General features: G+C 38.8%; 1 protein-coding gene across 1 annotated transcript in view; it reads right to left on the reverse strand.

Moving 5' to 3' along the window:
- EIF4G3 (eukaryotic translation initiation factor 4 gamma 3) overlaps positions 1–6,087 on the reverse strand; it is a 286,899-nt gene extending 280,812 nt beyond the window's left edge. Inside the window, exon 1 of the mRNA XM_040463621.1 lies at positions 6,070–6,087. The gene's annotated coding sequence lies outside the window, so the exon portion shown is untranslated. The remainder of the gene's footprint in view (positions 1–6,069) is intronic.
- Positions 6,088–22,150: the final 16,063 nt, after the last annotated feature.

A 22,150-nucleotide genomic window follows, 5' to 3' on the forward strand; every position in this document is an offset into this window, starting at 1 on the left:
GGAAGGGAAGGGAAGGGAAGGGAGGGGAAGGGAAGGGAAGGGAAGGGGAGGGGGGAGGGGAGGGGAGGGGAGGGGAGGGGAGGGGAAGGAAGGAAGGAAGGAAGGAAGGAAGGAAGGAAGGAAGGAAGGAAGGAAGAAATCATTTTGGGTCTGGAATCCAACACTGATACATCAAGCAGAAGTCTTCTAATGCTCAGGGAGGAACAGAAAAGCCCATTTAAGAACAATCACAAATACAAGCCAAACACTGTTACAGGAAAAAGGAAAGGGAACAATGATAAAGCCTCACCTCTGAGGCCAATAAAAATAAAAATTTTTCTTCCTACAGTTAAAAGGCACTTATGAAAATACACTAAAAGTCTGAACCCTGTCAATCTTGTAACTTTGTTTTGGTCATGACAAAGCTCAGATCCAAATCTGCAACCCACATCCAACAACCATCCAGAGTATTTGGCATTTATTTCAATATAATTTTGAAGGGTCTTCTTAAGACTGAGGCTGGGGGCACCTGGGTGGCTCAGTTGGTTAAGAACCCGACTCTTGATTTCAGCTCATGTCATGATCTCATGGTTCATGAGTTCGAGCCCCGCATCAGGCTCCGTGCTGACTGTGAAGAGACTGCTTGAGATTCTCTCTGTCTCCCTCTTTCTGCCCCTCTCCCACTCACATGCTCGCACACTGTCTCTCTCAAAAATAAACTTAAAAAAAAAAAAAAAAAAAAAAATTGGAGCTGGACCAGGATAACTACCTCCACCACAATCCTGACACCAAATAGCAAGCAACAGCATTCTACCACCAGGTAACATTAGCCAACACAAGACTTTGAAAGCTGTGCTACACTGAAGATAATGATAACAACAATAAAACCCCAGACTAGCTCAACTCATGTTAAGTTTGACTCAATACCCCACTACAACGGCCCAACAGAAAAGATTTACCCATTTAAAAGAATAAATATGTATCTCTACTGTATTATACACAATGCCCAACACTTAAATAAAAATCATGAGATACACAGAATCACCCACAGTGAAGAGAAAAAACAATCAATACAAGTAGACTCAGGGATCACTCATATACTGGAACTATCAGACAGGGTTCTTTTTAAATTATGATTATTACTGTGTTACAAGATTTAGTGAAAATGATGGATAACATATATGAACAAAGACATAATTTCAGGAAAGAGATGGGAGAATATTTCTAAAAGTCAAATGGAAATACTAGAAATAAAATACACAATGTCAGAAATAAAGAGTTCTTTCAACAGACTCAATAGTAGACTGGACTCAGTTAATGAAAGAATGAATGAACATGAAGATACATGAAGACACATCAATAAAAATTATCCAAACTAAAAAAGAGAGAACCAAAAAAGCATCCACTGTTGAGGGACACTGTCAAATGGTCTAAAATACATACAAAATGAAGTCCCGAAGGAGAAAAGAGAAAGACTAGGGCAGAAGAAATATTTGGAGATAATGGTCAAGAATTTTCCAGAAATAATCAAAGATATCAAATCACATATTCGAGAAACTTAGAGAAATCCCAAATAGAATAAATATAAAACCAATCAACAAACAGATGCCTAGCCACATCAAACTCAAATACCTTGAAGGCAACTGAAGAAGTAGGAGGTTGGAGGGGGAAGGGTGGATATTACATAAATACTCAAGAACAAAAATAAAAATTACATCAGATTTTGCCCAAAATTAGGCAAACCAGAAGACAATGGCTTTTTTCAGTATTTCAAAGTAGTAGAAGAAAAAAAAAGGTAAACACAGAACTCTATATGCAGGGAAAGGATTTTTCATAATGAAGGCAACCTTAAAATCACTATCAATATAAACAGTACTCTCCCTGCCAAACTAAAGATAAATACTGCTATTTACTTGAAATCCACAAACATGGTAAAAAGTGACTTTGCCCTCAAAATAAAGTTGAAAAACAGAGATTATTTTTCATAACATCCAAACATTTTCCTTACCATTCAAATGAAAGTTTACTATCTGCTAAACATCCCACTAAAAACCCTTCCTGCTAATTCTTCATACCTCTCATCCAATCTATGGCTTGGAATACTATGGAGGAACTGAAGCAATTAAAAGAGAATGAAATAAACTTTGGGAAGTATGCTGAATCCAAAAAACTATTCTTTATAGGGCGCCTGGGTGGCTCAGTTGTTTGGGTGTCCTACTCTTGGGTTTTGGCTCAAGTCATGATCTCATGGTTGTGGGACTGAGCCCCACATTGGGCTCTGCACCGACGGCACAGAGACTGCTTGGGATTTTCTCTCTCCCTCTCTCTACCCCTTCCTTGCTTGTGCTCTCATGCACGTGCTCACTCTCTCTCTCAATATAAATAAACTTTATTTATATAAACAAAACAACGGGCGCCTGGATGGCTCAGTCAGTTAAGCATCACTTCAGCTCAGGTCATGATCTCACCGTTCGTGAGTTCAAGCCCCATATCAGGCTTTGAGCTGACAGCGCAGAGCCTGGAGCCTGCTTCAGATTCTGTGTCTCCCTCTCTCTCTGCCCCTCCCCTGCTCATGCTCTGTCTCTCTCTCTCTCTCTCTCTCTCTTAAAAATAAACATTTTTAGGGGTGCCTGGGCGGTTCGGTCGGTTAAGCGTCCGACTTCAGCTCAGGTCATGATCTCACGGTCCGTTGAGTTCGAGCCCCGCGTCGGGCTCTGTGCTGACCGCTCAGAGCCTGGAGTCTGTTTCAGATTCTGTGTCTCCCTCTCTCTCTGACCCTGCCCTGTTCATGCTCTGTCTCTCTCTGTCTCAAAAATAAATGTTAAAAAAAAAAAAAGTTTTTTTAAATAAACATTTAAAAAAATTTTTTTAATTAAAAAAAAAACCTCAAAGGCAACTGGCTAGCTCATCTGTAGCACATGCCACTCTTGATCTCGGCGTTGTGAGTTTGAGCCCCATGTTGGGCACATAGTTTACTTTAAAAAAAAAAAAAACAAAAGGGAACATCGTCTAGCTTACATACTCCACTCATAACCATCTTCTCTGATGGTCAAAAAAGAGGCTAAGAACTGACTGAGCTTTCAGACGCTTTTTAAACCTAAAAACCACAAGTACTAAGTTTTGAAAAATATCTGACATGCTAATTATAAAGCACTCAAGATGGTTCAAGATACTTTATATACTCTAGTCCTCACCATTATTCTAGTAACAAAAGCACCACTATTCCCATTACGGATAAGGAAGTAGAACTATCAGAATTTAGGGGCACCTGGGTGGCTCAATCAGTTAAGCTTCCAACTCTTGATTTCAGCTCAGGTCACGATCTCACGTTTCGTGGGTTCAAGCCCCACATCAAAGCTCTGAACTGACAATGCGAAACTTAATTGGCATTCTCTCTCTTTCCCCCTCTCTGTGCCTCCCATGCACGCTCTCTCTCTCAAAATAAATAAATCAACTTTAAAAATAACAAATATCAGAATTTAGATCCTTAAAGATTACTGTCATCATATGCATTATCCCTAGTCCTTGAAATGTATTCCTTGATTTCCACTGTATATGTCACTTGATTCTTGATTCTTCTTCACTTGATTCTTCTGTTTATGCCAATCAACAGTGAAGAGATCATATTTAATAAAATCTCATATAAGAATTTTACCTCACTGAGCAAAATAATTTAAAATGATCTTACCCTTGGAGTGCCTAGGTGGTTTAGTCAGTTAAGCAACCCACTCTTGATTTTAGCTCAGGTAATGATCTCACGTGTTGTAGATTCAAGCCCCGCATCAGGCTTTGTGCTGACAGTGTGGAGCCTGCTTGGGATTCTCTCTCTCCCCTCTCTCTAACCCTACCCTGCTTGTTCTCTCCCTCAAAATAAGTAAATAAACTTAAAAAAATCCTTTTAATAAAATTAAATGGTTTTGTCCTTACTCTTTAGGAGATAAAAATCTTATGAGTTCAAAATACTGGCTAACAATACTTAGATAAGCTCTTTAAAATGAAATGGTCCTATTTCTCAAAATGAGACTTAAGAACTCTATCCAAAAACACAAAGTTGGAAGTTTAGAAAATACTTCACACGCTCAAAACATATGCACACAACACTTGTGATTTAAGAATTATTTTTTTTTTTGCACTGTAAGTAAAACTAAAAAGATACGGAAAACTGAAATATAAATATATAGCAAGTGTATAAAGAAATACATTGGACTAATAAATCCCAAATTCAGGATAACAATTACCTCTGATGAATGAGAGGAACAAGTAATCAAGGAGGGTGTATGCTGAGGGCTTTAATTATATTGGTAACATTTTGTTTGTGATGCTGGCTGGTGGATACACGGTTTTGCTGTATTATAGTGTATTTTTGTATATCTGCAGTATTTGAAAATAGCTTTTTCTTAAGTTTTCAAACTAGATGTACCCCTCTGCATCTCCATGAACACAAATGTGTATTTTATATAAAAGATCATCAATGACAGTATTACTATGGATTCTAGAAGGAGAAATATATCCAACCACACACACTACACTTATGCACCAACTCCATTCATGACAAGTAAACGTCTTTTGTATCAGAAGACAGTTTACATAGCCCATTTTCATCATCTATACAATGAGATCAATACCACCTACCTATCCATGGCAGTATTATGAAAATTAAATGGGACAAAAAATGTATAGGTCACCTGTAATATGTTCATCAAATGTAAGTTATTAATGGCAGAAAATTTTTAAAGGCAAAAAACACGACACTATACGTCAGTATTTACTAGCTGTAGAATCTTTACATGTAGACTTACTCCTGATAGTGTATACGTTATCTTCCACTCCCAATTGTTGGAATAACCTTGGAAATGGATACATGTTTAACTAATATGAGTGACATAACACAGCCAACCCCCACAAATGCAATAAATAAACATTTATTTATTAGTGTCTACTTTATGCCTAGTACTGACCTAGGGAAATATAAACCAAAAACATAGTTCCTACCTTAAGCAGTTGGTTTAGTGAAGAAAACAGATAAAAAATAAATCTATCCATAGCTGTTAGTACAGCAACCAACCTGCATGGGGAAAGGTGTAAAGCACCCCCTATTGATTGGTATTCCTGCCACCTAGCTCCTTTTCTTCATCCCTTCCCCTGCCCTCAGCCCTGCTAGTCTTGGTCCTCTCTGAAAGCAGACAGTGAAGTGGGATTTATTCTACAGGCACACAACAGAACTGCACTGTTCACTAGGCCACATGGAGCTACTGAGCGTTTGAAATATGGCTACTACAAGGTAAGATATACGTCAAATATACACTGGAGTGGAATGTAAGTACAATGTCAAGTGTACACTGGAGTGGAAAAACAGTATAAAGAATGAAAAAAGTACAGTATATATCACCAATAATTTTTACCAAATGAGCACATCTTAAAATGACAGTATTTTGTATATATTGGGTTAAGTATGTTATTAAAATTGATTTCACCTGTTTCTTTTCTTTTCTCTTTTTATTTTAACATGGCTACTAGGAAACCTGAAACTACATTGGTGGTTCACATATTTCTACTGAACAAATGATCTATTAAAAAAAAGAAAAAAAAGACAATACATAATGCACTTCAAAAGTACTGGGTTAAGTATTAGTTGAATCTGAATCTAAAGAAAAGATCTATGCTGTCAGAATTCTAACTACCTGGAGTATGTGTTTATGACTGACAATGAAATTCACTAACCCAACAAATTTAAATCACTCCATGTTTCTAGATTGATATGCAGTAAATTGTTCCTCCTCCTATTACAATGAATCACACCAGAAACAGCCCAGTGTGCCAATGTAACACAGTTCATCAAAACCATACCACAACATCAAAATCCAAGCTCTTTTTACAAGAATGACAAAGAAATAAACTTCAAAACATCCTAAAAACAAGACAGTTACTGATGAATGCAACTTATTTATTTATTTATTTATTTATTTATTTATTTATTTATTAAGTAAGCCCCAATGTGAGGCTTGAACTCACACCCCCAAGATCAAGAGTCAGCATGCTCTGTTGACAGAGCCAGCCGGGCACCCCATGAATACAACCCATTTAACTTACCTATAAGTGCATAGTTATAGACTCTGTCCCCTGAGGCTAAAAGTCAAAGCTCTTACTCTTCAATACCTAGAGAGAAGCCATGACAATAATTCATTAGGTACATGACTCACAGTGACCTGAGTTCCTCCAGAGTAAAGTGAAGGAAAATGAGGACCCGAGTAAGAGCGAAAAGAGAGAATCCTTAATGCTCTCCTTCCCCAAGCCAAGGAGATTTACATGGCTGAGAAGGTTCTGAATAGGTCAACCAAAGGGAGTACCAACCATTGGTAGGTCAACCAATGGACCTTAACATCCAGGAGTCCTAAGAAGTGACTTCTAGGCATTCCCTCCTGTCTGTTAAGAACCTAGATAATAATGATCAGTCCTAAAGAAGCGGTAAGAGTTGTTACTCTATTCAGCATTCATATTCTTATGTTAAAGTCCTAAAGCCCTGGAAATTTGACCTCAAGGACCTCTGCAATATATATGGCCAAGAATCAAAAACCCAAGGCAGTCTCCTTGCCAGAACTTCATTAACACAAAAATATTATCTGACAATAAGGCATGGCCTGAGAAACTGCCCCCAACTGCATACACTTAAAGTAACTTTAGCCAAACTGCAGCCTTTAATGATTTACAGTTCTGTAGTACAGATTTTCACCAAAGAAATAAAGTTAATCTCATCACAAATGAATGCCTATTAATTCTATACAAGGTCCAGGGCAAAAGCACAAAAATACTAGAGCTGAAACCAAACACTTAAAAATAATAACGGCCGGCTGAGTGGTTCCATAGACCTTGATAACCGCAACAGAACAAGGACTGACTTGAGCTCAGTACTTGTGCACAATACAAGGGGATATTCGACACCAGACTTCTTTTTTTTAATGTTTATTAATTTACTTTGAGAGACAGATAGTGAGTGAGCAGGGAAGGGACAGAAAGACGGAGACAGAATCCCAAGAAGGCTCCATACGAAGAGTGGAGACCGACACGGGGCTTGAACTCATGACCTGAGAGAGATCAAGACCTGAGCTGAGATCAAGAGTCAGATAGTTAACCTACTGCCCACCCAGGTGCCCTGACACCAGACTTCTGACATAAGAACACCCCCAATGTGACCCACCCTAAGCCTGGGTTAGGTAAAAATTGGTATCTAAGCTCCTATATAACCCTGTGCCTTTCTTTAATACAGCAACTATTATACTGTATTACATCTACCTCTTCAATTGTCTGTCTCTCTCACCGTAACTCTGGCAACCTAGCATAATGTTAGGCATATCACGGAGTGCTCAAAACAAGATTTGCTGGTTGAATGGATAATCTGGAGCTACGCAGTCCAACAGGGCAGCACCCAGTTACCTGCAGTTATTTACATACAAATTTAATTAAAATTAAATAAAGTTTGGGGCGCCTGGGTGGCGCAGTCGGTTAAGCGTCCGACTTCAGCCAGGTCACGATCTCGCGGTCCGTGAGTTCAAGCCCCGCGTCGGGCTCTGGGCTGATGGCTCAGAGCCTGGAGCCTGTTTCCGATTCTGCGTCTCCCTCTCTCTCTGCCCCTCCCCCGTTCATGCTCTGTCTCTCTCTGTCCCAAAAATAAATAAACGTTGAAAATAAAATTAAATAAAGTTTTAAAATGTAGTCCCTCAACTACACTCCTCACATTTCAAGTGCTTGTTGCAACATATGGCTACTGGAAGCCACACTGGACACTGCAGACACAGAATGTTTTCATCATCACAAAAAGTTCTTTTAGACACTGCTGGTCTGAAGTGTCCCTGGATTCTGGAGGTACCTGAATAGCCTACCAATTCATACTTTCTCCTTTTTTTAAAACACTTTTTGTTAATATTTATTTCTTTGAGAGAAACAGTGTACGAGCAGGGGAGGGACAGAGAGAGAGAGAGAGAGAGAGAGAGAGAGAGAGAAAGAGGATCCCAAGCAGGCTCCACGTGACCCTGGCCTCCAACTCATAAATATGAGTTCAAGACCTGAGATGAAACCAAGAATCAGATACTTAACTGACTGAACCACCCAGGTGATCCTTCATACTTTCTCCTAATGGGACTATTATTCTGAGAGAGAAAAGGTGGGAAGAAAAATGTTTAAAATGTACGCCAATCCCAATAAGCAAGGCAATAAAAGGAAAGGAGTGCTGCAAGACTGTCAATTGTATTTCAAACTTTTCTAGGAATTCTTAATTGCTAAGGTTTATTTGGTTATCGACACCCTTCCCCCATGTATTTCACTGCTCTGCCTAAGAGAAAGCCCTTAACGGGGTGCCTGGGCGGCTCAGTGGGTTGAGCATCCAACTCTTAATTTCAGGTCAGGTCATGATGTCGTGGTTCATGGGAATGAGCCCTGCACTTGGGATTCTCTCTCCCTCTTTCTCCCCCTGGCCCTCTGTCTCTCAAAATAAATAAACAGACTTTTTTAAAATAAAGAAAAGTCCTTAGTAACAAACAGGACTGTTGCATATTTCTAGGAAGATGAAAGAAAGGATATGGGACAATTTCTGTCCTAAACATAGGCTAAAAAAATAAAGCAGGTCAAAAAAGTTAATTTAGTCTAGATAATCAATTTTGCAGAGGAAGAGACTGGACACAGAGAAGTAAAATAACCCCAAAGAGAAGAACAGACGTTAGAAGCAGACCGGGTAAGAGATAAGAAAATGCAGAGTGCATAGAAAGCCAGGAAGGTTATGTTTTTCACAAAATTACAGCACATTATCCAAAACATCAAGAGTCTACATTTAAAAGGGAATGATAGGGGCGCCTGGGTGGCGCAGTCGGTTAAGCGTCCGACTTCAGCCAGGTCATGATCTCGCGGTCCGTGAGTTCGAGCCCCGCATCGGGCTCTGGGCTGATGGCTCAGAGCCTGGAGCCTGTTTCCGATTCTGTGTCTCCCTCTCTCTCTGCCCCTCCCCCGTTCATGCTCTGTCTCTCTCTGTCCCAAAAATAAATAAACGTTGAAAAAATAAACAAACAAACAAACAAATAAATAAATAAATAAATAAATAAATAAATAAAAGGGAATGATAGGGGCGCCTGGGTGGCGCAGTCGGTTGGGCGTCCGACTTCAGCCAGGTCACGATCTCGCGGTCTGTGAGTTCGAGCCCCGCGTCAGGCCCTGGGCTGATGGCTCAGAGCCTGGAGCCTGTTTCCGATTCTGTGTCTCCCTCTCTCTGCCCCTCCCCCATTCATGCTCTGTCTCTCTGTCCCAAAAATAAATAAACGTTGAAAAAAAAAAAATTTAAAAGGGAATGATAAGCACTAGTAAAAAGTCAAGTAACTCTACTAATTCTAAGTCTGTCCTTACAAACCCTAATACGGTACTTAAATGCTTCACTAGCAGTTTACTTTTTCTTTTTATAATATAATCACGGAAATCATGTTTCTATAATATAATCACATAGAATCTATTTATTCCCACTAGTCATAATAGATATGAATGAAGCCACAAATACAAGAAACTAAAACTGAAACTAGAAGTATTTACTAATTATTTTCAATGGCAACAATTTCAGTAACAAGGTTGGAACATAAACACTGAAAGTGAAACTAAATGGTGAGGAATAATTTGCTTCTCTAATAAAAATGAAATCACTTCTGTCATCCTGAAAATGGTACTTAAATAAAAACCAAAGTAAGAGCGTTTGTACATAAATAAAAACATAAAATAAAAGGATTAACTTTAAGTTCTCTTACTATCACTTTACCCTGAGCAAAAGCAAATTCAGTGTAATAAATCCTAAAGTGTTATTAAAACAAAGACAAATACACTGTTTTGACATTAACTTATGTATTATGTAGCCTGCTGTGTCCTCAGCCTCAAATTCTCAGGTAACTATTGAATTCTGTGTTTTAAAGGGCACAAATCCCTCCCTTGTAGGGATTTTATATATCTAATTTCTTATGTCTAAAGATCCAAGAAAAGCTTTTAAGCCTGTTCCACTATGAATACAGAAAATACCAAATCTAGAGCTGAATCTTCTTTCAATTATCAAATGATATGAGAACTTTATAATAATACAAAAAGGAGAGGCGCCTGGGTGGCTCAGTCAACTGAGGGTCCAACTCTTGATTTACGCTCAGTTTGTTACCTCGGAGTTCGTGGGTTCAAACAGCGCATCAGGCTCTATGCTGGCAGCACACAGCCTGCTTGAGATTCTCTCCCTGCTCTCTCTGCTCCTACCCTGCTCAGGCTCTCTCTCAAAATAAATATTTTTTTTTTAAAGGGAAAAGAAAACGAACGGGCAGCAACATAAAAACTTTATTTTCCTATATATATTTTTTATCTTTCATCATGTTTACTTCTATAGCTCATTACAATATTCTTATCTACTCAGCCATGTTAATAATGGAAAACTGTATTTCAAAACTATTAAATTTATTAAAATGCAAAAAGTAAATAATTTTACAGGAATGAACTTGGAGGTAGGGAAAGCAAATAGCTAAAAATCTCCTATGAAGATTCATCCTACGTTCATTGTCACTATTTTCTGAGTTCATTACTTGGGATTTCACCCTTTGACACAGCGAACAAAGATTTTATTGGTGAATCACTGAGTACCTTACAGCTGAATACACTAATAAAATATAATTCTGTTATTTGGGTTATGATTCAATTATACTGTTTAAAATCTTTTACATGTGGATGGTTAGGCTGGTATAAGAGCCATTTAGCCCAAATTACCTCTTAAGAAAGCTACTTCACTATCTTCTTTTCCAACCACTAGCAAATGTGTGACAGACTTTAGTTTTAATGAACTGCTGTTCAACTGTCTCATGTGCATATTTGTGCGCTCAAAAAGATTAAAGCTAATTCAGAAAGATGCGGTTTGTCTTAAAAGGTTTAACGGTCAGGGGCGCCTGGGCGGCTCAGTCGGTTGAGCATCCGACTTCGGCTCAGGTCATGATCTCAGGGTTCATGAGTTTGAGCCCCGCGTTGGGCTCTGTGCTGACAGCTCAGAGCCTGGAGCCTGCTTCGGATTCTGTGTCTCCCTCTCTCTCTCTGCCCCTCCCCCACTCGCTCGTGTGCTCTCTCTCTCTCTCTCAAAAGTAAATAAACATTAAAAAAATTAAAAAATAAAATAAAAAATAAAAAATTTTTAAAAAAAAAACAAAAAACACATGTCCTAGAAGCTGCTGGTTGCCCCACAATTTTTGTTTTCCTCTCTTTCCTCAATAAAAAAGTGATGTATGAATCTTCTGGTAAGTGCCCTTTGAGAAAAGGAAGCATTTCTTGGTCCTCTCTCTTCTCCTTCCTGCTAACTGGCATGCAAACTTACAGGATACACCTGGAATAGTCCTCTTGGACCACAAGGTTCACTTGACCAACACAGGGCATGCTCAAAAAAACAGAAACTTAGGGGGCACCTGGGTGGCTCAGTCAGTTAAGCACCCAGCTACGGCTCAGGTCATGATCTCACAGTTCGTGAGTTGGAGCCCCGCGTCCAAGACTGTGCTGACAACTCAGAGCCTGGAGCCTGCTTCGGATTCTGTGTCTCCCTGTCTGTCTGCTCCTCCCCCACTTGCACTCTCTCTGTCTCTCTCAAAAATAAACAAACATTAAAAAAAAAATTTTTTTTTAAAAGACAGAAACTTAGGGGCACCTGGGTCACTCAGTCAGTTAAACATCTGACTCTTGGATTTTGGCTCAGGCGACTAAGCCTGTGCTACGATCCACACTGACAGTGTGCAGCCTGCTTGGGATACACTCTCTCTCCATCTCTCTCTCTCTCTCTCTCTCTCTCAAAATAAATTAAAAAAAAAAAAAAAAAGACAGAAACTTAGATCCCTGACACATCTGAGTCCCACAATGACTCAGAACCTGGTAATATGCTAGTTAGTGGAATAATTCAGATTTAAATCAAGGAGTCTCTCCATTACACACTGAAGTATATGTTAACACATTCGCTTCTGTAGCACACATAATTCTTTTTTTTTTTAATACTAGGCAGGCTTGCGGTAATCCTAATAATCAGTAATAACAATAGGGGAAGGATTATGCCTTACTCATTTGGACAGGGCTAGCACAAGGCCCTGCACACAATACACTTTGTTGAATTAAGAAAGTTCCCTTCAAAGCAGGAAAGAAAACAGACATCAGTGCCCATCAGTTTGTCAATTTGACTAATGAGATACTGGTAATAAAATATTTCAAGTTCTAAGTGGATGTCAGGTGCAAAATGTCTGCTTTGTGCTCTCACTTTCCTATGTCCCAGAACTAAGATATTTTTCAAAATGAAAAAAAAAAAAAAAAAACCTCCTCAGGTCATCTGCCAAATTCTACTTCAGTATTAATCTAGAAAAGAAACTTAAAGGACATGTCCACTGAGAAGTAAGCATTCATTACTTGATCATTACAAATCAAGACTTAACAAGGAAGAGGTGCCAAATCCAACAGCATCATGCTAGTAACACTCAAAGCTCTAAGAAAAGGAACTGTCCAAATAATTAAGTACTAATTTCATGTCCCTAAATATTATGCAAGACCTAATTAACTCACATTGGGCCATTCCTATTTTCTAGGCCAGGAGTCTTAACTTTAGTTGCATACCTAAAACCCCAACTCCAAAATCTGATTCAGAAAATGTCTATATACCTTTTTACACTGCAAAACAGATTCCAACAAGCAAACAAGATTGAATACTGCATCCTAGCCTTACTATGTCCCTAAAATTATGCTAATTAAGCTGGCATTTTCTTGAATTAAGAAAAAAAAGCTAACTTACATGGGTCACTAAAGTCTAATGTAAATATTAATTTGGTTCAGTGACAAAAAAATTAGTATTTCTTATTCCTTTTTTTTAAATAAATGCATTTCTGGTTGTTTTGTTTTGTTTTGTTTTGTTTGAGAGAAAGAGCACGAGCATGAAAGAGCAGAGAAAGAGGGAGAGAGAAACTCAACCAGGCCATCAGCATGGAGACCGATACAGGGCTCAAACTCAGAACTGTGAGATGAGCCGAAATCAAGTGTTAGACGTGTAGCCAACTGAGCCACCCAGACTCCCCAGTTTCCTTTTTTTTTAATTTTTTTTTATTTTTTTTTATTTTTGAAAGAAAGAGCATGGCTGTGTAAGCAAGCAACAGAGAGGGAGAGAGAGAGAGGGAGAAAGAGAATCCCAAGCAGGCTCCATAGTGTCAGTGCAGGGCCCAAAGCAGGGCTTATCTCACAAACCACAAGATCATGACCTGAGCCGAAATCAAGAGTCCACTGAGCCAGCCAGATGCCCCAGTATTTCTTGCATTCTTAAACATTCTCCCCCAATTTATTTTACACTGGCTTCTCTCATCAAGAGAACCTCACAATGTGTCTTTGTCAGGAAAATACAATGTTCTCTAGATATTTGCCAATAACCAACTCAATGACAAACAGTTATCAAATTCATTTGCCAATCACAAAGACAGCAAGAAACTTAAACAGCAGAATAGGAAAATGTTTTTCCTTTCACTAAAATTCAAGGCCCCAATAGCTTGGGCAGGAGAAATATTTATGCAGATTATTAAAAAAAAATAAGCAGTTTTTAGCAATGGATAACGTTAAAACCACCCATTTGAAAATGAAACTAATCTACAAACTGCAAAAAATGGGATCTGAAAAAGGCAGACATATTCAGGGTTAAGAATGAAAAATGGTTAATTATTTCCTTGTTTTATGAAAGCTTTAGCTTCAATTAAGCTCTTCAGCTAAGGAACCAAGAACAAAAGAGTGTTGCATTACTAAAATAAAAACCAAACAACGCTTTAAAATAATCCATTAAAGGGGCGCCTGGGTTGCTCAGTCAGTTGAGCATCCGACTTCAGCTCAGGTCATGATCTCGCAGTCTGTGGGTTCGAGCCCCGCGTCGGGCTCTGGGCTGACAGCTCAGAGCCTGGAGCCTGCTTCGGATTCTGTGTCTCCCTCTCTCTCTGCCCCTCTCCCACTCATGCTCTCTCTCTCTCTCTGTCTCTCAAAAATAAATAAACATTAAAAAAAATTTTTTTTAATAAAAAATAAAAACATAAAATAATCCATTAAAAAAAAAAAACTAAAAAACATAAGGTGCTTTTTTGTTTGTTTGTTTACTTATTTTTTAGAGAGAGAGTGTGTGTGAGCAGGGTAGGGGAGAGAAAGGAGAAGAGGGAGAATCCCAAGTAGGCTCTGTGCTGTCAGCACAGAGCCCAATGTGAGATCATGACCTGATTCTAAATCAAGAGTGAGATGCTTAAACCAACTGGGCCACCCAGGTACCCCTCTTAAGAATATTTTTAATATTTACTATCAGTCTACCACAAAAACAAATGTCAGGAATAAAGAAGACATATTTTTAAGAAAATTACCACTTTTCAAAATCCATCAGTGATTTGCAATTATCATCTCAGATAAAGAAGACAGTTTTGTCTTCAAGGTACCTCTAAGTCATTAATAGAAGATCAGGGAAATGCATGACTCAAGGCAGGGAGTCTGCCCTAATAATTCCAAGATCCTTTAATTCCACCTATATTTATCCATCAAACATATACTAGGAGCTAAGGAGAGCCTGGGTAGCTCAGTCGGTTAAGTGTCCAACTTCAGCTCAGGTCATGATCTCACAGATAAAGTATCTAACTTCGGCTCAGATCATGATCTCAAGGGGAGTGTGAGCCCTGCATCAGACTCTCTGCTGTCAGCACAGAGCCTGCTTTGAATCCTCTGTACCCCTGTCTCTCTCCCCACTCCCTGCTCTTGCTCTTTCTCAAAAACAAACATTTTAAAAAAATAAAAATAAATTTAAAAACGAGATTCACTTGAGCCTAATTAGTATAAAGCAAAATCTCTGTATCTCAGGCCATTGAATTTTGATGAAATAAAGTGAGTTATAATAAATAAACCATTAGAAGACAAAGAATGGGTCCTAGCTTTACAAAACATCCAGCAAGAGGCATCTGTATCAGCTAGCCTTATTTTTCACCAGCTTTTTATCCCCTGAGCCTTGAAATAAAGGGTTCTCAAACTGCAAATCCCAGGTACAGGTATCAACACAGCAGAACACAAGAAGAGCTTTAAACATGTACTAATAAACTTTGTAGCATCTTTAGTTTAAGTTTTTAGAAAATGATTTTTGTTTTCTATGCAACATTCAACAGCTTTTTTTTTCTTTTTTTTTTTTTTTTTTTTTTTTAGTACCATGTGTCACACCATTTACTTGGTATTTTGTAGAGGATCTCATTTAATCCACAGAACAACTTGAGCAGTGGTATCAGCCCCTCTTACAGACAAATAAATTGAAGTTCAAAACATTGAGAGAACTGGGGTACCTGAGTGACTCAGTCAGTTAAGTGTGTGGCTCTTGATTTCGGCTCAGGTCATGATCTCACAGTTCATGAGTTTGAGCCCTGCATCAGGCTCTGTGTGGGCAGTGTGGAGCCTGCTTGGGATTCTCTCTCCCCCTCTCTCTCTGTCCCTCCCCTGCTCATGCGCTGGCTCATTCTCTCTCTCTCTCTCTCAAAATTAATAAACATTTAAAAAACAATAAACATAAAGAGAATTGCCAAAAATCACATGATTAGAAATGACAGAACCAGAACCTAAGTCTGTTCAACTTTATAGTTTTGCTCTTTTTCTAAGCGTTCCTGGCCAACATCTCTTAAAGTATCCAGTGTACTTTATAATTCCGATTTTACCAAATTAATGCATTTGAAGCAAAATTATAAATATACATTGTGATGTCACTTTAGGGAAACAAATTCAAGTTTGCATGGAAGGTCACACTAAGACTATTCAATTATCCAGTTAAAATATACTATAGGTAAAATTTGATTACATAACAGGACTCCATATCAAATTCTAACCAATCTCACAAAATTCTGAAAGGTTAAAAATTACCGTATATAAAAGACAAACATACAGTTTTAACAGGCATACAAATCAGAAAGGTGATTTTATCCTTAAAATAATATGTTAGGGGGTGCCTGGGTGGCTCAGTTGGTTAAGCGTCTGACTCTTGATTTCAGCTCAGGTCATGATTGCACAGTTCATGAGTTCAAGCCCTGCATCAAGCTCTGTGCTGAGCAGAGCCTAGCTGGGATTCTCTCTCTTCCTCTCTCTCTGCCCCTACCCTGCTCACTCCCTCTCTAAATAAATAAACTTAAAAAAATAAGTAAAATAAAATGTTAAAATGACCTATTAGATGAGGACAATAGCATCCAATGATGTGACTATAAGAGGGGTGCCTGGGTGGCTCAGTTGGTTAAGCATCCGACTTGGGCTCAGTCATGATCTTGCAGTTCCTGAGTTCGAGCCCCAAGTTAGGCTCTGTGCTAACAGCTCAGAGCCTGGAGCCTGCTTTGGATTCTGTATCTCCCTCTCTCTCTGCTCCTCCCCCACTTGCAGTCTCTCTCTCTCTCTCTCTCTCAAAAATAAATAAGCACTAAAAAAAATGATGTGACTATGAGAAAAATCAGTAGTCACAGTTTTTCATTTCAACTAGAAAGCCTAAATGTACAATGCAATGGAAATGCAAAATAAACCTCGATTCCTCAAAAGATAATGAATTCCCCAGAGAGATGTTATTTTATAAATATTAGGATTTCCACTTCAAAATCTATTTGTGAGAAGAAGACATGGGTATAAAATCACAATTAGAATATACGTGAGAAATACTGTGCATGAGAAATTCCACATAACATATAGTATGAAATACATAGTATATAAAAAGCTGACTATATTGCAAACTTGTTAACATGAATTTTCCTAAAAGAAATGATTTTCGCTTTCATCAGCAATACATTCTTTTTAAAACTTACTCTAGGAGAAAATAAAGGCACAAATACAGTACACTGTCCCTGGTGTCAGGTCCCACCCACAAAACATGAAGACAACATTCAATTAGGGAGAGAGACCTATCACCCAACTGCAAGAAATCCATCCACCCAACTAACTCTACTGATCCACCTCATTCTTTATTCATAAATATGAATGGAAACTACCAATCAGCAGACATTTAGAAAGTAAAGAACCAGGACACCTGGCTAGCTCAGTCAGCAGAGCATGTAACTCTTGATCTTGGAGTCATGAGTTTGAGTCCCACACCAGGGATAGAGATTACTTAAAAATAAATAAATAAATAACCTTTTAAAAAGAAAGTAAAAAAACAAGAAGAAAAAACAAAGCCTTGGAGGAGAGAAATGGTGCAGGGAAGAAAAGATTTTTCTAATTTCTAATTAGCACCTAGGCAAGTATTCAAGGTAATATTTGACTCATAAAATGAGATACAGCTGCTATCACAAAAAGGAGGAGGGGGAGAAAACAAAAGCTCTTGGATATTAAAAAGCAACTGCCAAATTCTTATTATTTTTTATTTACATACCCTTCAATTCAGCAATTCCACTCCATTTATAGAACTCCATCCTACTAAAGGACACATATGTCCTTCAAAAAAAAAAAATCTAAAAGGGGCACCTTGATGGCTTAGTCAGTTAAACATCTGAGTCGACTTCGATTCAGGTCGTGATAACAGGGTCATGAGATTGAGCCCCATGTCTGGCTCCATGCTGGGCTTGGAGAGTGCTTAAGATTCTCTCTCCCTCTGCCCCTCCCCTGCTTGTGCATGGGCGCATGCTCAGTCTCTCTCTCAGAAAAAAAAAAGAATTAAAATACACATATGTCCAAGGAAAGGCACTAGAGATTTTAATACCCCCCCCAAAAAAAACCTAACAACTAAACTAATACCCATCAACAGCAAAAGAGTTAAATAAATGTTGGTACAACTACACTATAGGATAATCAGTATGTACCAACATGGAAAATGTTTACAGGATACCTGAAAAAGCAGTCACTAGCATGTACAGCATAATCCCACTTCATGTTTTAAAACAAAACATGTCAGGGCACCTGGGTGGCTCAGTCGGTTGAGCATCCGACTTCAGGTCAAGTCATGATCTCACAGTCCGTGAGTTCAAACCCCGCGTCAGGCTCTGAGCCTGCTTCGCATTCTGTGTCTCCCTCTCTCTCTCTGCCCCTCCCCTGCTCATGCTCTGTCTCTCTCTGTCTTAAAAATAAATACAAACATTTAAAAAAAATTTTTTAAACAAAACACGTCGTGTAGGAAAAGTAATACATTGCTATATTATCCTATTACACAAAGTGCCAGGTACAATTTTAAGCACTTTATATGCATGAACTCATTTAATCCTCACAACCACCTGAGGCACTAGAGTCTCTAATTACCCCTTTTATACACGAGGATATCGGGCCACAAAAACCGTAAATCACTTTCCCAAGATACACAGTCATTAAACTATGGGAGCCAAGACTACGATCTGCGGGATTCTAAACTCCCCAAGATCACTCCACATTTCCAGCAGTTAGGACAGGAACCTCAGAGTCCAACTCCAGAGGGCATCCTCTAAAAACCTCCACCTGTCTCCTCCTCCTCCACCCTTTTCCCCTCTATTTGTAAATGCATACATAAAGATCTATAAAACACACCAAATCATCAACTGTGATAGCCTCTAATGATGAGAGTGGAAGTGAAGAGAGTTTTCATACTTTCAAATATGCAATATATGTATACATATATAAATTGACATGATTTGTATTCTTTATAACATACATGCACTATTTTACTAAGTTTTTGAACTTCATCTAAGATTTCAACAAATACCTGAGCCTAGGATACAAGCAGATAATTTTCAAATCAAGAAATAAAAGCTAACACAGGGAAATAAACTAAATCTTATAAGTAATAAAAGAAATGCATATTAAAATTGTGTATCATTTACCTATCAAATTAACAAAATTTGAAAAACTAAAATATTGAATGCTGGTAAAAATACAGCAATATACATCAGTTATCCTCATGTTCACACCTGCTGACCCAGTAATTTTTACTTTATTAAGGAACTATCTGAAATACTGAAAAACATTATACATGAAACGTTAGTCTCAGCACTTCTTTTGATAGCAAAATTGTTAACTTAATAATCCACTGATATGGGTTGTGTTTTAAGTATACTGCAGCACAGCCACATACAGAAATATTATGAAGCCATTAACGTGCTCAAAATGTTTAATGAAATGGGAATAGATCAGTTAAAATAGAAAAAATAATAAAATTATTTACAGAATGACTTGCAGCTATGCAAGTAAGCTTATGTATATAAATACATACACAGCAACACATACATACATAAATACGTACATACAAAAACTCCTTCAAGTTAATATATCAAAATGTTAGTAATAGTTATCAATGGATGATACAGTTGTGATTTTTCCATTATTTTTTTACACTGATCACATGGCTTTTCAGCAGAAGGGAGTTTTTTTTCCTAAATCAGAAAAACCTTTTCTCTTCATCATATTAAGACAGCAACGAATGAATGACTGTGTCACTGTCCACCCAGATACACCACATCTCACTGGTTGCTAGGCAGCATAACCCAGTGGTCATCCATCATACAGTATCTAGTCACAAGCAGAAAGGCCAGAAATTCAAGCACAAACATACCGCCATTCAAATGGCAGTGCATTCACTGCACGGAGTGGCTTAAGCAGGACATGCGGCAACTTCAATTCTCTACTCAAACCACTCCCCATCTCTCTCCGTAACATTTTAGGTTTACTTCGGGTGTGGCACAGTACTCGGCCAAGTCAAGTGGGTGGTGCACAGGGGCAGACCTTTTCAATCCTCTACTGTGTGTCACCCACTCTGTGCCGGAGGGGAAATGCTCTCCATTCAATAAATTCACCCAAGTCAGAAAGCGCTGTCATTCTGGACACTTCTCTGTCATCAACTGAGACAGGTAAGGCTTGCCACTTTCCATAAATAGACAATCTTGCTTAGCGAACAACAGCATATGCTAAAATTTCCTATTCCTATAGAGAACGGGTGGTTCTCTGCTAGGGCTATACATCCTAAATCCCTCCCAACAGCAGAATCTGTGTTGTAGTAACCCTTCCACAAAAAAAGCCCAATTCTCATGACAACAGCCTTTAAGAGAATCCTGACCCAGATCACGTTCCCCAGGCTGCTCCTCCTGCATCATCACAGGAACCACAGCAGTTAGTCCTATACTGTGCCTGCCCGTGCTGCTGCAGCAGCAGCCATTTTTGGCTCAACCCCGCTGCAGCCCCAGATGAAAGCCAGGACAGCAAGAACAAGAAGGCAAAGGACTTCAGAAAGCAAACTGTAACAAATCACAGGCATCACAAGAAAATGCTGCACTAATTTGCCACATTGTTAAAAATGTTTTGTTTTTTTTTTAATGATACCTCTTTTATAGTAGTTTAAATGGTATCTGTTGGTGTCAGGAAAACAAATTTGGGTAGATCAGCACTAGCATTGATATCATGGTAAAAAGATTAATTTGGTCAGAATGCTTGGAACACACAATTCGTAATTCATTTTTACTTAACAGTTAACCAAAAATATGCCCTCTCTCTCGCTCTCCTTTGATTCCCTGTTGAAAATCTAAAAATGTTTTTTAAATCCTCTTTACTGTCTTGGGGCACCTGGGTGGCTCAGTCGATTGATTAAGCGTCCTACTTCAGCCCGGAGGGGTGATCTCACAGTTTGTGGGTTTGAGCCCCGCATCAGGCTGTGTGTGACAGCCGGGAGCCTGGAACATGCTTCAGGTTCTGTGTCTCCCTCTCTCTCTTTGCCCCTCCCCTGCTTGTGCGCTCTCTCTCTCTCTCTCTCTCTCTCTCAAAAATAAACACTTCTTACAAAATCCTGTTTTTGGATTTGGGGCGCCTAGATGGCTCAGTTGGTTAAGTGTCTGACTTCTGCTCAGGTCATCTCACAGTTCATGAGTTCAAGTCCCACAATCCGGCTCTGTGCTGACAGCTCGGAGCCTGGAGCCTGCTTCAGATTCTCTCTCCCTCTTTCTCTGCCCCTCCCCCCGCTCGAATTCTGTGTAAACAAAAAAAAAATTTTTTAATGAACATAATTTAATGCCTCTACTAAATGCAGAACTTACAAGGAGTCACATTTTAGCTCAGTTTCATTTCTAAAAATAGAAATAGCTTTATTTGTCTGATTATAAAGTGATAGGTGGGGGTCTTTTTGTTGTTTGTAACGCTTCCATGCCCAAAGTGGGGCTTGACCTCATCACCTTGAGATTAAAGTCGCGTGCTCTACACTTAGCCAGCCAGGCAGCACCAAAAAGTGATACATGGTTAAAGAAAATAAAAATCACCCAATCTCACTGGCAAATAGATAAATAACCCTATGAACACTGTTGCTTAAACAAGCACTTTGAAAATATGTTTTAAGATAAAATTTGATCAGACATGCTATTTTTAACTGGTTTCCACAAAATACGTGTCGACTTTTTTTTTTTTTTTAATGCAGGTTCCACCCCTAACATGGGGCTAGAACTCATGACCCTGAGATCAAGAGTTGCATGTTCTACTGACTGAGCAGGCCAAATGCCCCTGGACTTTTTTTAAATGTCAATAAATGTTTTGCAACATTTTTAAGGGTTACGTAATATTTCAATGCATATACAGCCCATAATTTCCCCAAAACCCTATTATTAGGCCTTTAGTATGTTTCAAAAGGTTCACTATTATAGGGGCACCTAGGTGGCTCAGTTGGTTGAGCAATCAACTTTGGCTCAGGTGACAATCTCGCGGTTCAAGCCCCACATCGGGCTCTGTGCTGACAGCTCAGAGCCTGGAGCCTGCTTCCGATTCTGTCTCTCCCCCTCTCTCTGCCCCTCCCCTGCTCATGCTCTGTATCTCTCTCTCTCAATAATAAACGTTTAAAAAAAAAAAAAAGGCTATTATAAATGATGGCATGATAAAAATCAGAAATTTGAATACCAACTTTAACAGTACAATTCCATAAAGCAGATGATACTTTAAAAAAGTCTGATTTCAAAGTAATCCTCGGATATATGCAGAAATAATCCCTTAAAACGTTAATAAAATTCAACATAACAGCAGCACAGTTTGTCATATCCACCAAGGGCACATGAAACAAAATCTTAGGCTAAACTGTCTCCTCCACCCCACTTGGGAAAAAAGATTCATTTTAGTCTCTGTCTTACCCTACATACTGGTTTAGTAAAACAGACTAAGTTCCAAAGACAAGACAGCAGCAGAGCCTAAGTAAGAACTGAAAGCAATTCTG

Source organism: Herpailurus yagouaroundi, unplaced genomic scaffold (genome assembly GCF_014898765.1).
Source record: "Herpailurus yagouaroundi ecotype Mexico unplaced genomic scaffold, PumYag 77, whole genome shotgun sequence".
Lineage (NCBI taxonomy): Eukaryota > Metazoa > Chordata > Mammalia > Carnivora > Felidae > Herpailurus > Herpailurus yagouaroundi.